We start from the raw sequence: 15091 nt of genomic DNA, 5'->3' as shown, positions 1-15091 counted from the left end.
GTGAGAGAGAGAGAAGGAGAGAGAGAGAGACAGAGAGAAGGAGTGAGAGGGAGAGTGAGAGACAGAGAGAAGGAGAGAGAGAGAGTGAGAGAGAGAGAGAAGGAGAGAGAGAGACAGAGAGAAGGAGTGAGTGAGAGAGTGAGAGACAGAGAGAAGGAGAGAGAGAGAGTGTGAGAGAGAGAGAAGGAGAGAGAGGGAGAGAGTGAGAGACAGAGAGAAGGAGTGAGAGGGAGAGTGAGAGACAGAGAGAATGAGATAGAGAGAGGTAGAGAGAAGGAGTGAAAGCGAGAGACAGAGAGAAGGAGTGAGAGAGAGAGTGAGAGACAGAGAGAAGGAGTGAGAGAGAGAGTGAGAGACAGAGAGAATGAGATAGAGAGAGGTAGAGAGAAGGAGTGAAAGCGAGAGACAGAGAGAAGGAGTGAGAGAGAGAGTGAGAGACAGAGAGAATGAGATAGAGAGAGGTAGAGAGAAGGAGTGAAAGCGAGAGACAGAGAGAAGGAGTGAGAGAGAGAGTGAGAGACAGAGAGAATGAGATAGAGAGAGGTAGAGAGAAGGAGTGAAAGCGAGAGACAGAGAGAAGGAGTGAGAGAGAGAGTGAGAGACAGAGAGAAGGAGTGAGAGAGAGTGTGAGAGACAGAGAGAAGGAGTGAGAGGGAGAGTGAGAGACAGAGAGAAGGAGTGAGAGGGAGAGAGAGAGAGACAGAGAGAAGGAGTGAGAGGGAGAGTGAGAGACAGAGAGAAGGAGAGAGAGAGAGTGAGAGAGAGAGAGAAGGAGAGAGAGAGACAGAGAGAAGGAGTGAGTGAGAGAGTGAGAGACAGAGAGAAGGAGTGAGAGGGAGAGAGAGACAGAGAGAAGGAGTGAGAGGGAGAGAGAGAGAGACAGAGAGAAGGAGTGAGAGGGAGAGTGAGAGACAGAGAGAAGGAGATAGAGAGAGAGTGAGAGACAGAGAGAAGGAGTGAGAGGGAGAGAGAGACAGAGAGAAGGAGTGAGAGGGAGAGAGAGAGAGACAGAGAGAAGGAGTGAGAGGGAGAGAGAGACAGAGAGAAGGAGTGAGAGGGAGAGAGAGAGAGACAGAGAGAAGGAGTGAGAGGGAGAGTGAGAGACAGAGAAGGAGTGAGAGGGAGAGTGAGAGACAGAGAGAAGGAGTGAGAGAGTGTGAGAGACAGAGAGAAGGAGATAGAGAGAGAGTGAGAGACAGAGAGAAGGAGTGAGAGGGAGAGTGAGAGACAGAGAGAAGGAGTGAGAGGGAGAGGGAGAGACAGAGAGAAGGAGTGAGAGAGAGAGTTAGAGACAGAGAGAAGGAGTGAGAGAGAGAGTGAGAGACAGAGAGAAGGAGTGAGAGGGAGAGTGAGAGACAGAGAGAATGAGATAGAGAGAGGTAGAGAGAAGGAGTGAAAGCGAGAGACAGAGAGAAGGAGTGAGAGAGAGAGTGAGAGACAGAGAGAAGGAGTGAGAGAGAGAGTGAGAGACAGAGAGAATGAGATAGAGAGAGGTAGAGAGAAGGAGTGAAAGCGAGAGACAGAGAGAAGGAGTGAGAGAGAGAGTGAGAGACAGAGAGAAGGAGTGAGAGAGAGAGTGAGAGACAGAGAGAAGGAGTGAGAGAGAGTGTGAGAGACAGAGAGAAGGAGAGAGAGGGAGAGTGAGAGACAGAGAGAAGGAGTGAGAGAGAGAGTGAGAGACAGAGAGAATGAGATAGAGAGAGGTAGAGAGAAGGAGTGAAAGTGAGAGACAGAGAGAAGGAGTGAGAGGGAGAGTGAGAGACAGAGAGAATGAGATAGAGAGAGGTAGAGAGAAGGAGTGAAAGTGAGAGACAGAGAGAAGGAGTGAGAGGGAGAGTGAGAGACAGAGATAAGTAGACAGTGAGATGGAGTGAGGGAGAGACAGAGAGAGACAGAGAAGGAGTGAGAGAGAGAGAGAGAGAGAGAGAGACAGGAGTGAGAGAAGAGAGCGAGAGGGAGAGAAACAGAAAAGGAGTGTGTGAGAGAAAGAGAGAGGGAGAGAGAGGAAGAGAGACAGAGAGAGAGAGCCAGCGAGAGAGGGGTGGAGAGGTTTGAGAAGGTAACTGTATGCCCTCGGACCTACCATCCAGCCCACATACTGAAGGGGACAGTTCCCAATTGTGGGGCGATGGGATTCGGAGGGGGGTGGGGGGGGGGCGGAATCAGGAGGCCGGGATCAGAGGACGGCCGCAGGGAGTTCGGAGAGTCGTACGGAGAGAGAGTCAGAAAGACCGACAGCACAGAGACTGACCCTTCAACCCAGCTCCTCCCTGTTGTGCCTAATCGCAAACGCAACCAGTCCCCAGCTCTGTCCCTGCTCCTGCCCATATCCCTATCCTATCCACGGATTTATCTGAATGAACTTTAAACATTCAAACTGTACCCACATCCCCCACTTCCTCAGCAAGTTCATTCCACGCAAAAACCACTCCTCAGGGGGAAAAGACCTTGTCTATTTACCCTATCCATGTCCTTGTCATGATTTTATAAACCTCTATAAGGTCACCCCTTCATGGAAAACAGTCCCTGCCTCTCCTTATAACTCAAAACACTCCATCCCCGGCACCGTCCCGGTCACTTCCCGAACCCTCTCCGGGTGAATAATATCCTTCCTGTAACAGGACGACCGGAACTGGACACACTGCTCCAGACGAAGCCTCACCAATGTCCTGTATAACCCCCAACGTGTCGTCCCCCAGCTCCCAGGTCACAGAGATAGGGTAGGGGTGTAGGGGCTGGAGGAGGGGACAGAGATAGGGAGGGGAGTGTAGGGGCTGGAGGAGGGGACAGAGATAGGGAGGGGGGTGTAGGGGCTGGAGGAGGGGACGGAGATAGGGAGGGGGGTGTAGGGAGCTGGAGGAGGGGACGGAGACGGGGAGAGGGTGTAGGAGCTGGAGGCGGGGACGGAGATAGGGAGGGGGTATAGGGGCTGGAGGAGAGGACAGAGATAGGGAGGGGGTGTAGGGGGCTGGAGGAGGGGGACGGAGATAGGGAGGGGGTATAGGGGCTGGAGGAGAGGACAGAGATAGGGAGGGGGTGTAGGGGGCTGGAGGAGGGGGGACGGAGATAGGGAGGGGGTGTAGGGAGCTGGAGGAGGGGACGGAGATAGGGAGGGGGTGTAGGGGGCTGGAGGAGGGGACAGAGATAGGGAGGGGGTGTAGGGGGCTGGAGGAGGGGACGGAGATAGGGAGGGGGGTTTCATGTCTGGAGGAGGGGACGGAGATAGGGAGGGTGTGTAGGGGCTGGAGGAGGGGACGGAGATAGGGAGGGGGTGTAGGGGCTGGAGGAGGGGACGGAGATAGGGAGGGGGTGTAGGGGCTGGAGGAGGGGACGGAGATAGGGAGGGGGTGTAGGGGCTGGAGGAGGGGACGGGGATAGGGAGGGGGTGTAGGGGGCTGGAGGAGGGGACAGGGATAGGGAGGGGGTGTAGGGGACTAGAGGAGGGGACGGGGATAGGGAGGGGGTGTAGGGGCTGGAGGAGGGGACGGAGATAGGGAGGGGGTGTAGGGGCTGGAGGAGGGGACGGGGATAGGGAGGGGGTGTAGGGGCTGGAGGAGGGGACAGAGATAGGGAGGGGGTGTAGGGGCTGGAGGAGGGGACGGGGATAGGGAGGGGGTGTAGGGGGGTGGAGGAAGGGACGGAGATAGGGAGGGGGGTGTAGGGGGCTGGAGGAGGGGACGGAGATAGGGAGGGGGTGTAGGGGCTGGAGGAGGGGACGGAGATAGGGAGGGGGTGTAGGGGCTGGAGGAGGGGACAGAGATAGGGAGGGGGTGTAGGGGCTGGAGGAGGGGACGGAGATAGGGAGGGGGTGTAGGGGCTGGAGGAGGGGACGGAGATAGGGAGGGGGTGTAGGGGCTGGAGGAGGGGACGGGGATAGGGAGGGGGTGTAGGGGATGGAGGAGGGGACGGAGATAGGGAGGGGGTGTAGGGGCTGGAGGAGGGGACGGGGATAGGGAGGGGGTGTAGGGGATGGAGGAGGGGACGGAGATAGGGAGGGGGGTGTAGGGGGCTGGAGGAGGGGGACGGAGATAGGGAGGGGGGGGTTGTGTGAGGAATTGACCCGCTGGTGATCGAGGGTTTGGAACTGGGAGTGTTCCAGGTCGGGAATCTGACCCGGGTCAATGAGGAGAGCAGGAAGGAGGAGGGGGGGGTAGGAGTGTGGGTGGGAGGATACAGGAATAGATGAGATCCCGAATTTGGGAAAGCGCAGACGGAAATCGAGGAAGTGGTGGGCCTGGGAGCAACAGAGGGAGGGCAGAGAACAAAGCTTCCTTTGACAGACATTGATCAACAAACCTCTCAACTTACCAAAACAAAGCTGCCAATTGTCCTGTTCCTGGAAGATTTCCCTCAGTCTGAGACCACAGGGGTACCCCTCCCTTACCCATTGTCAACCTCCACTCGCATCACTACAACACTGGCCAAAACACATCCCCTGTGGTCCCCAGCAACTCTGACAAAACAGAACCAACACATGATCACGTGGTCACTGAAGTTTAAGGTCTCATCTTTGAGCTCAGAGGGCCGCGGGAGGGATTGTTCGGAAAGTTTAACATCGCTCCGGGAGGGATAAACACACCGCAATTTAATCGAGGGGTTCGGGGGGGGTGTTTATATAACACGTACCCGGGAGGGGGTTACAGACTGGAATCTAATCGAGGGGTTCGGGTGGGGGTTATATACAGAATAACAGATACCCCCGGGAGGGGGTTACAGACTGGAATCTAATCGAGGGGTTCGGGGTGGGTTATATACAGAATAACAGATACCTCGGGGAGGGAGTTACAGACTGGAATCTAATCGAGGGGTTCGGGGGTGGGTTATATACAGAATAACAGATACCTCGGGGAGGGAGTTACAGACTGGAATCAAATCGAGGGGTTCAGGGTGGGTTTATATCCAGAATAACAGATACCCTGGGGAGGGAGTTACAGAGTGGAATCTAATCGAGGGGTTCGGGGGGGGGGTTATATAGAGAATAACAGATACCCAGGGAGGGAGTTACAGACTGGAATCTAATCGAGGGAATCAGGGTGGTTTATATACAGAATAACAGATACCCCGGGAGGGAGTTACAGACTGGAATCTAATCGAGGGGTTTGGGGTGGTTTATATACAGAAAAACAGATACCCGGGAGGGAGTTACAGACTGGAATCTAATCGAGGGGTTCGGGGTGGTTTATATACAGAATAACAGATACCCCGGGAGGGAGTTACAGACTGGAATCTAATCGAGGGGTTCGGGGTGGTTTATATACAGAATAACAGATACCCCGGGAGGGAGTTACAGACTGGAATCTAATCGAGGGGTTCGGGTTGGTTTATATACAGAATACCAGATACCCCGGGAGGGAGTTACAGACTGGAATCTAATCGAGGGGTTCGGGGTGGTTTATATACAGAATAACAGATACCCCGGGAGGGAGTTACAGACTGGAATCTAATTGAGGGGTTCGGGATGGTTTATATACAGAATAACAGATACCCCGGGAGGGAGTTACAGACTGGAATCTAATCGATGGGTTCAGGGTGGTTTATATACAGAATAACAGATACCCGGGAGTGAGTTACAGACTGGAATCTAATCGTGGGGTTCGGGGTGGTTTATATACAGAATAACAGATACCTCGGGAGGGAGTTACAGACTGGAATCTAATCGATGGGTTCAGGGTGGTTTATATACAGAATAACAGATACCCGGGAGTGAGTTACAGACTGGAATCTAATCGTGGGGTTCGGGGTGGTTTATATACAGAATAACAGATACCCCGGGGAGGGAGTTACAGACTGGAATCGAATCGAGGGGTTCCGTGCTGTGGTTTTCCCGCAGCGTGACAGTTTTCCGTTCGACGATGTGTCGGAGGGCTCGGAGCCAGTGTGTGCACCAGGCTGAACATGGAAAGGTTGCTGACAGAGCGTGAGGGAGGATTTGAGAATGACGGGATCACGGAGGAGAGCCAGTGAATAAAGAGAGGCCGAGAGGTGGCCGCGGAGCAGGTTTAGTCTGACAGGGTGACCGGAACAGAATTGGGGATCGAGATCGGATGGGAAGGCAGGAGGTGTTCAGGAGGGAAGACGTGCGAGGGAGGAACGTAAAGTATTAAAAAGCAGGATCGCCGTCAGTTGGGAACACTCAGCCCCCCTCGGATTTGTTTGCGCCTTTGGTGAGTCCAGACTGTCTGCCATCTTTGCTGCTGCTTATAGTCCGGGGAGAGACAGCAATGGAGGGCAAGGGTATCCCAGCAGCCTCTGCACTTGTGAAAGCCCTCTATGTAAACCATTGTGGGGGGGGGGGTGGGGAAGGGGGGGAACGTGGGAAGCGAGGGAGGACATCTCGCTGTGAGTGAAAGATTGGATTGGGAATGAGTTTCGGAATATCTGCAACCGAGGGGGGATACGGCGCAAGTTTCGGGATTGAGGGATATGGGGAAGGGAGAGAGAGAGGGGATTGAGGGACACGGGGGGGAGAGAGAGGGAGGGGATGAGGACACGGGGGAGAGAGAGGGAGGGGATTGAGGGACACGGGGGGAGAGAGAGAGGGGATTGAGGGACATGGGGGGGGAGAGAGAGGGAGGGGATTGAGGGACACGGGGAGAGAGAGGGAGGGGATTGAGGGACACGGGGGAGAGAGAGGGAGGGGATTGAGGGACACGGGGGAGAGAGAGGGAGGGGATTGAGGGACACGGGGAGAGAGAGGGAGGGGATTGAGGGACACGGGGGGAGAGAGAGGGAGGGGATTGAGGGACACTGGGGAGGAGAGAGAGGGAGGGGATTGAGGGACACGGTGGGGAGAGAGAGGGAGGGGATTGAGGGACACATGGGGAGAGAGAGGGAGGGGATTGAGGGACACAGGGGAGAGAGAGGGAGGGGATTGAGGGACACATGGGGAGAGAGAGGGAGGGGATTGAGGGACACGGGGAGAGGGAGGGGATTGAGGGACACGGGGAGAGGGAGGAGGGTGATGGACACGGGGAGAGAGAGGGAGATGATTGAGGGACACGGGGGAGAGAGAGGGAGGGGACTGAGGGACATGGGGGAGAGGGGGAGATGATTGAGGGACACAGGGAGAGAGAGGGAGGGGATTGAGGGACACGGGGGGAGGGAGAGTGAGAGGATTGAGGGACACGGGGAGAGAGAGGGAGGGGATTGAGGGACACAGGGGGGAGAGAGAGGGAGGGGATTGAGGGACATGGGGGAGAGAGAGGGAGGGGATTGAGGGACACGGGGAGAGAGAGGGAGGGGATTGAGGGACACGGGGGAGAGAGAGGGAGGGGATTGAGGGACACTGGGGAGAGAGAGAGGGAAGGGATTGAGGGACACGGTGGGGAGAGAGAGGGAGGGGATTGAGGGACACATGGGGAGAGAGAGGGAGGGGATTGAGGGACACAGGGGAGAGAGAGGGAGGGGATTGAGGGACACATGGGGAGAGAGAGGGAGGGGATTGAGGGACACGGGGAGAGGGAGGGGATTGAGGGACACGGGGAGAGGGAGGAGGGTGATGGACACGGGGAGAGAGAGGGAGAGGATTGAGGGACACGGGGGAGAGAGAGGGAGGGGATTGAGGGACATGGGGGAGAGGGGGAGATGATTGAGGGACACAGGGAGAGAGAGGGAGGGGATTGAGGGACACGGGGGAGGGAGAGTGAGAGGATTGAGGGACACGGGGAGAGAGAGGGAGGGGATTGAGGGACACGGGGGGGAGAGAGAGAGAGGGGATTGAGGGACACGGGGAGAGAGAGGGAGGGGATTGAGGGACACGGGGGAGAGAGAGGGAGGGGATTGAGGGACACGGGGGAGAGAGAGAGGGAGGGGATTGAGGGACACGGGGGGGAGAGAGAGGGAGGGGATTGAGGGACACACGGGGAGAGAGAGGGAGGGGATTGAGGGACACAGGGGAGAGAGAGGGAGGGGATTGAGGGACACATGGGGAGAGAGAGGGAGGGGATTGAGGGACACGGGGAGAGGGAGGGGATTGAGGGACACGGGGAGAGGGAGGAGGGTGATGGACACGGGGAGAGAGAGGGAGAGGATTGAGGGGACACGGGGGAGAGAGAGGGAGGGGATTGAGGGACATGGGGGAGAGGGGGAGATGATTGAGGGACACAGGGAGAGAGAGGGAGGGGATTGAGGGACACGGGGGGAGGGAGAGTGAGAGGATTGAGGGACACGGGGAGAGAGAGGGAGGGGATTGAGGGACACGGGGGGGAGAGAGAGGGAGGGGATTGAGGGACACGGGGGAGAGAGAGGGAGGGGATTGAGGGACACGGGGGAGAGAGAGGGAGGGGATTGAGGGACACGGGGGAGAGAGAGGGAGGAGATTGAGGGACACGGGGGAGAGAGAGAGGGAGGGGATTGAGGGACATGGGGGAGAGGGAGGGGATTGAGGGACATGGGGGAGAGAGAGAGGGAGGGGATTGAGGGACACGGGGGGGAGAGAGAGAGGGAGGGGATTGAGGGACACGGGGGAGAGAGAGGGAGGGGATTGAGGGACACTGGGGAGAGAGAGGGAGGGGATTGAGGGACACGGGGAGAGAGGGAGGGGATTGAGGGACATGGGGAGAGGGAGGGGATTGAGGACACGGGGGAGAGAGAGGGAGGGGATTGAGGGACACGGGGGAGAGAGAGGGAGGGGATTGAGGGACACGGGGGAGAGAGGGAGGGGATTGAGGGACTCGGGGGAGAGGGAGGGGATTGAGGACACGGGGAGAGAGAGAGGAGGGGAGAGAGAGAGGGAGGGGATTGAGGGACACGGGGGAGAGAGGGAGGGGATTGAGGGACACGGGGGGAGAGAGAGGGAGGGGATTGAGGGACACGGGGGAGAGAGGGGGAGGGGATTGAGGGGACACGGGGGAGAGAGAGGGAGGGGATTGAGGGACACGGGGGGAGAGGGAGGGGATTGAGGGACACAGGGGGGAGAGAGAGGGAGGGGATTGAGGGACACATGGGGAGAGAGAGGGAGGGGATTGAGGGACACGGGGGAGAGAGAGGGAGGGGATTGAGGGACATCGGGGAGAGAGAGAGGGAGGGGAATGAGGGACACGGGGGAGAGAGAGGGAGGGGATTGAGGAACACGGGGAGAGAGAGGGAGGGGATTGAGGGACACGGGGAGAGAGAGAGGAGGGATTGAGGGACACGGGGGGTAGAGAGAGGGAGGGGATTGAGGGACACGGGGAGAGAGAGGGAGGGGATTGAGGGACACGGGGAGAGAGAGGGAGGGGATTGAGGGACACGGGGGGTAGAGAGAGGGAGGGGTTGAGGGACACGGGGAGAGAGAGGGAGGGGATTGAGGGACACGGGGGAGAGAGAGGGAGGGGATTGAGGGGACACGGGGGGAGAGGAGGAGAGGAGGGGATTGAGGGACACGGGGGAGAGGAGGGGATTGAGGGACACGGGGGAGAGAGAGGAAGGGGATTGAGGGACACGGGGGAGAGAGAGGGGGGGTGAGGGACACGGGGAGAGGGAGGGAGGGGATTGAGGTGGAGGACTGCTTCCTATGACACAAACATCACCCCCCCACCCCGGCCTGCTCCCCACCAACTCCCTGGGTGAAGCCCATTCCCCTCCACCTTCGACCTCCTGCCCGCCCCCTCCCCCCCCAACCCACCCCGATACCAGGAAAATCTGGGGCAGAGCGACGGGGGAGTCTGACGGTCGAGTCGGTTAACGGGGCGGGAGAGAGGGAGGACAGGAGGCCGGAATGCCGAGGGGGACGGCGCTGGGGGAAGCGCGGCAACTCGGGGCAGCATCCAGGGAGCAGCAGGTTTCGCCGCACGGTGCATTTTTGCCAAACACCCCGGCCCCTCCGACCCCCTCCCCACGAGCTCGGGTTCCCCCCTCAGACGCTGAGCAAGAGAGGCGGCCTCAGGACGGGCCTGTTTTGACTTAGTTGACCACCCCACCCCCCCCCGCCCCACTGAAACGCGCGACCCAGAGAATGGCACACGAAACAGCGTGAGGCAAGAGTTAAACGTTTCGTCAGCGAAGCAGAAGCCGCAAGTCGGAATGTGAGAGGTTGACGGAGAGAGAGTCTTTTGAGGTCAGGAGACCTACTTTTAAAAACTCTTAACGGGGCGTGGTCGCAAAAACGTTTCGGCCAATTTCACTCTCGGGCTCTGAGTCAGAGAGTGGTTCCTCGTCCCATTCTGATCGGCAGAGTGAAGCTCCTCTACACTGCCCCCCCCACTCCCAAGGGACAGGGGGTTAGATACAGGGTAAAGCTCCCTCTACACTGTCCCCCACTCCCAGGGACAGGGGGTTAGATACAGAGTAATGCTCCTCTACACTGTCCCCCACTCCCAGGGACAGGGGTTAGATACAGAGTAAAGCTCCTCTACACTGTCCCCCACTCCCAGGGACAGGGGGTTAGATACAGAGTAAAGCTCCCTCTACACCGTCCCCCCACTCCCAGGGACAGGGGGTTAGATACAGAGTAAAACCCCTCTACACTGTCCCTCCACTCCCAGGGACAGGGGGTTAGATACAGAGTAAAGCTCCCTCTACACTGTCCCCCCCACTCCCAGGGACAGGGGGGTTAGACACAGAGTAAAGCTCCCTCTACACTGTCCCCCCACTCCCAGGGACAGGGGGGTTAGACACAGAGTAAAGCTCCCTCTACACTGTCCCCCCCACTCCCAGGGACAGGGGGGTTAGACACAGAGTAAAGCTCCCTCTTACACCGTCCCCCCACTCCCAGGGACAGGGGGTTAGATACAGAGTAAAGCTCCCTCTACACCGTCCCCCCCCACTCCCAGGGACAGGGTGTTAGATACTGAGTAAAGCTCCCTCTACACCGTCCCCCACTCCAGGGACAGGGGGTTAGATACAGGGTAAAGCTCCCTCTACACCGTCCCCCCACTCCAGGGACAGGGGGTTAGATACTGAGTAAAGCTCCCTCTACACCGTCCCCCCCACTCCCAGGGACAGGGGGTTAGATACAGGGTAAAGCTCCCTCTACACCGTCCCCCCCACTCCCAGGGACAGGGGGTTAGATACAGGGTAAAGCTCCCTCTACACTGTCCCCCCACTCCCAGGGACAGGGGGTTAGATACAGGGTAAAGCTCCCTCTACACTGTCCACCCACTCCCAGGGACAGGGCAGGCCTCTCTGAGATTTGGTTGGGCCCAGTTTTGAAGATGGTGGAACTCCTGGACTAGAACTGGGTACAGTGCCCTGTGTTGGATTCATTAACCGCTCAGTAGAGACTCCCACGCAGCTGTGGGGTGGGTGGGGGGGTCTACAGAAGGGAAGAGGTGGTGTTGAGAATAGAGAGAGAGAGAGAGAGGAGAGAGGGAGGGAGGAAGAGAGAGAGGGGAGAGAGAGAGGTGGGGGGGGGAGAGCGGGGGGGGAGGGAGAGAGAGAGTGAGAGAGACAAAGGCAGTGAGAAGAGAGAGAGATAATCAGAAAGGGAGTGAGAGGGAAAGAGTGAGAGAGACAGAGCGAGAGAGAGATAATCAAAAAGGGAGAGAGAGGGAAAGAGGAGAGAGACAGTGGCAGAGAGAGTGAGGATAATCAAAAGGGAGAGAGAGGCAAAGAGTGAGAGACAGAGAGCGCAGGAGTGAGGAGAGAGACACAGACAGAGAGAGAGAGCAGAGAGACAGAGAGAGAGAGCAAGAGATAGAGAGACAGAGATAAAGAGAAAGAGAGACAGATAGATGGAGAGACAGTGCAAGACAGATAGGGAGACAGAGAGAGAGAGAGAGAGAGAGGGATGAAGAGTCAGAGAAAGAGTGAGAGAGAGTTTCAATAACAAGTTTGGATGTACACAATTCTGTGTGTAAGTAGGTTGTGATGTAAAAGAGAGAGAGAGATAAGGCAGTCATGCTTTGTGGATTGCAAACTCTCACCCACTCTCTCTCCATCTCTCACACTCTCCCTCTCTCTCACACACTTTCTTCCTCTCACAACACACACTCTCTTACACACACACTCTCTCTCTCACATATACATGCACACACTCTCCCTCTCTCTCACACACTCTCCCTCTCACACACACACACTCTCCCTCTCTCTCACACACTTTCTTCCTCTCACACACACACTCTCTCACACACACACTCTCTCTCACATATACATGCACACACTCTCCCTCTCTCTCACACACTCTCTCTCCCTCTCTCACACACACACTCACTCCCTCTCTCTCACACACCTCACTCCCTCTCTCTCTCCCCCTCTCCACACACACACCCTCTCTCCCACTCTCTCACACACACACACTCTCTCACATACACACACACACTCTCTCCCATGTCCACAAACCTCTCTCTCACACACACACACTCTCACATACATGCACACTCTCTCTCATACATACTCTCACATACACACACACATAGACACACACATTCTCTCTCTCACATATGCACACACACTCTCTCCCATACACACACTACACACCACTCTCTCTCTTACGTACACACTCTCTCACATACACACTCTCTCACACACACACTCACACACTGTCTCTCTCTCTCACTCACACACATACACACACTCTCTCACACACACATACACACACACTCTCTCACACACACATACACACACTCTCTCACACAACATACACACACTCTCTCACACACACATACACACACACTCTCTCACACACACATACACACACTCTCTCACACACACATACACACACACTCTCTCTCTCACACACACATTCTCTCTTACACACACACTCCCTGTCCCATACACACAGTCTTCATATATATATACACATATACACACACACACTCTCTCGCATAACACACACACTCTCTCCCACATACACATAAACACACACTCACACTCACACACTCTCTCTCCTCACATAACACACACTCTCACAAACACACTCTTTCTCATATATACACACACTCTCTTCCATATACACTCACACTCTCACATACACACAGACACACACTCACACAGATACACACACTCTCTCTCACACACACTCTCACGCAGACACACACACTCTCTCTCACATATACACACACACTCCCCCACATATACACACATACTTCACATGCACACAACACACTCTCACATACACACACACTCACACATACACACACTCACACACACACACTCCCCCACGCACACAAACACTGTCACACACTCTCTCTCTCACACACATACACACACAGTCTCTCACACACTCTCACACACACACACAGAAACACACACACACGCAAACACTCTCTCTCACAGAGACACACACAGATAAAAAAACACACACAAACACTCTCTCTCACAGAGATACACACACACACCCACACACACAAACAAACACTCTCTCTCACAGAGACAGACACACAGATACACACACACACACACTCTCTCTCACAGAGACAGACACACAGATACACACACACACTCTCTCTCACAGAGACAGACACTCACACACACAAACACACACTCTCACAGAGAGACACACAGATACACACACAAACACTCTCTCTCACCGAGACACACACACAGATACACACACACACACTCTCTCTCACAGAGACAGACACACAGATACACACACACACAAACACTCTCTCTCACAGAGACAGACACACAGATACACACACACACACAAACACTTTCTCTCCCAGAGACAGACACACAGATACACACACACACACACACAAACACTCTCTCTCACAGAGACAGACACACAGATATACACACACAAACACTCTCACAGAGACACACACACAGATACACACACACACTCTCTCTCTCACACAGAGACAGACACTCACACACACAAACACACACTCTCACAGAGAGACACACAGATACACACACAAACACTCTCTCTCACCGAGACACACACACAGATTCACACACACACACACACACAAACACTCTCTCTCACAGAGACACACACAGATACACACACACACTCTCACAGAGACACACACACAAACACTCTCTCACAGAGACACACACACACCCACACGCTCACACAAACACACACACTCACAGAGACAGACACACAGATGCACACACACAAACACAAACACTCTCTCTCACAGAGACACACACAGATACACACACACTCTCTCTCTCACAGAGACAGACACAAAGATACACACACACAAACACTCTCTCTCAGAGACACACAGACACACACACACAAACACTCTCTCTCACAGAGACAGACACACAGATACACACACACACAAACACTCTCTCTCAGAGACAGACACACAGATACACACACACACAAACACTCTCTCTCAGAGACACACACAGATACACACACACACAAACACTCTCTCTCACAGAGACAGACACACAGATACACACACACACAAACACTCTCTCTCAGAGACAGACACACAGATACACACACACACAACCACTCTCTCTCACAGAGACAGACACACAGATACACACACACACAAACACTCTCTCTCAGAGACAGACACACAGATACACACACACAAACACTCTCTCACAGAGACACACGCAAACACTCTCTCTCACAGAGACACACACAGATACACACACACACAAACACTCTCTCTCACAGAGACACACACAGATACACATACACACACAAACACTCTCTCACAGAGACACACGCAAACACTCTCTCTCACAGAGACACACACAAACACTCTCTCTCACAGAGACACACACACAGATACACACACACAAACACTCTCTCACAGAGACACACACACAGATACACCCACACAAACACTCTCTCACAGAGACACACACAGATACACACACACAACACTCTCTCACAGACACTCACACACACACACACACACTCTCTCACAGAGACACACACACCCCCACACACTCACACCCCCACACACACACACACACACCCCCACACACACACACACACACCCACCCCCACCCCCCACACACACCCACACACCCTCTCACCAACAGACACACACCCCCACACACTCTCACCCCCACACACCCACCCACACACACACACACCCACACACCCCACACACCCACACACACACACACACACACATTCTCTCACACAGAGACACCCCCCCCCCCCCCCCCCCCCCCCCCCACACACACACACCCACAGACACATACACACACAGTTTGGAATTTGAGCCACATTGGAGAGACCAAC

The 15091-nt window shown here is 55.5% G+C and overlaps 1 protein-coding gene across 1 annotated transcript in view; it reads right to left on the bottom strand.

Moving 5' to 3' along the window:
- Positions 1–15091, bottom strand: part of LOC140468688 (synapsin-1-like) — a 179168-nt gene that overhangs the window by 27807 nt on the left and 136270 nt on the right. The window lies entirely within an intron of this gene.

The sequence above is a fragment of the Chiloscyllium punctatum genome, chromosome 47 (assembly GCF_047496795.1).
Source record: "Chiloscyllium punctatum isolate Juve2018m chromosome 47, sChiPun1.3, whole genome shotgun sequence".
NCBI classification, from domain to species: domain Eukaryota; kingdom Metazoa; phylum Chordata; class Chondrichthyes; order Orectolobiformes; family Hemiscylliidae; genus Chiloscyllium; species Chiloscyllium punctatum.
This window is presented reverse-complemented; position numbering and strand designations above follow the sequence as displayed.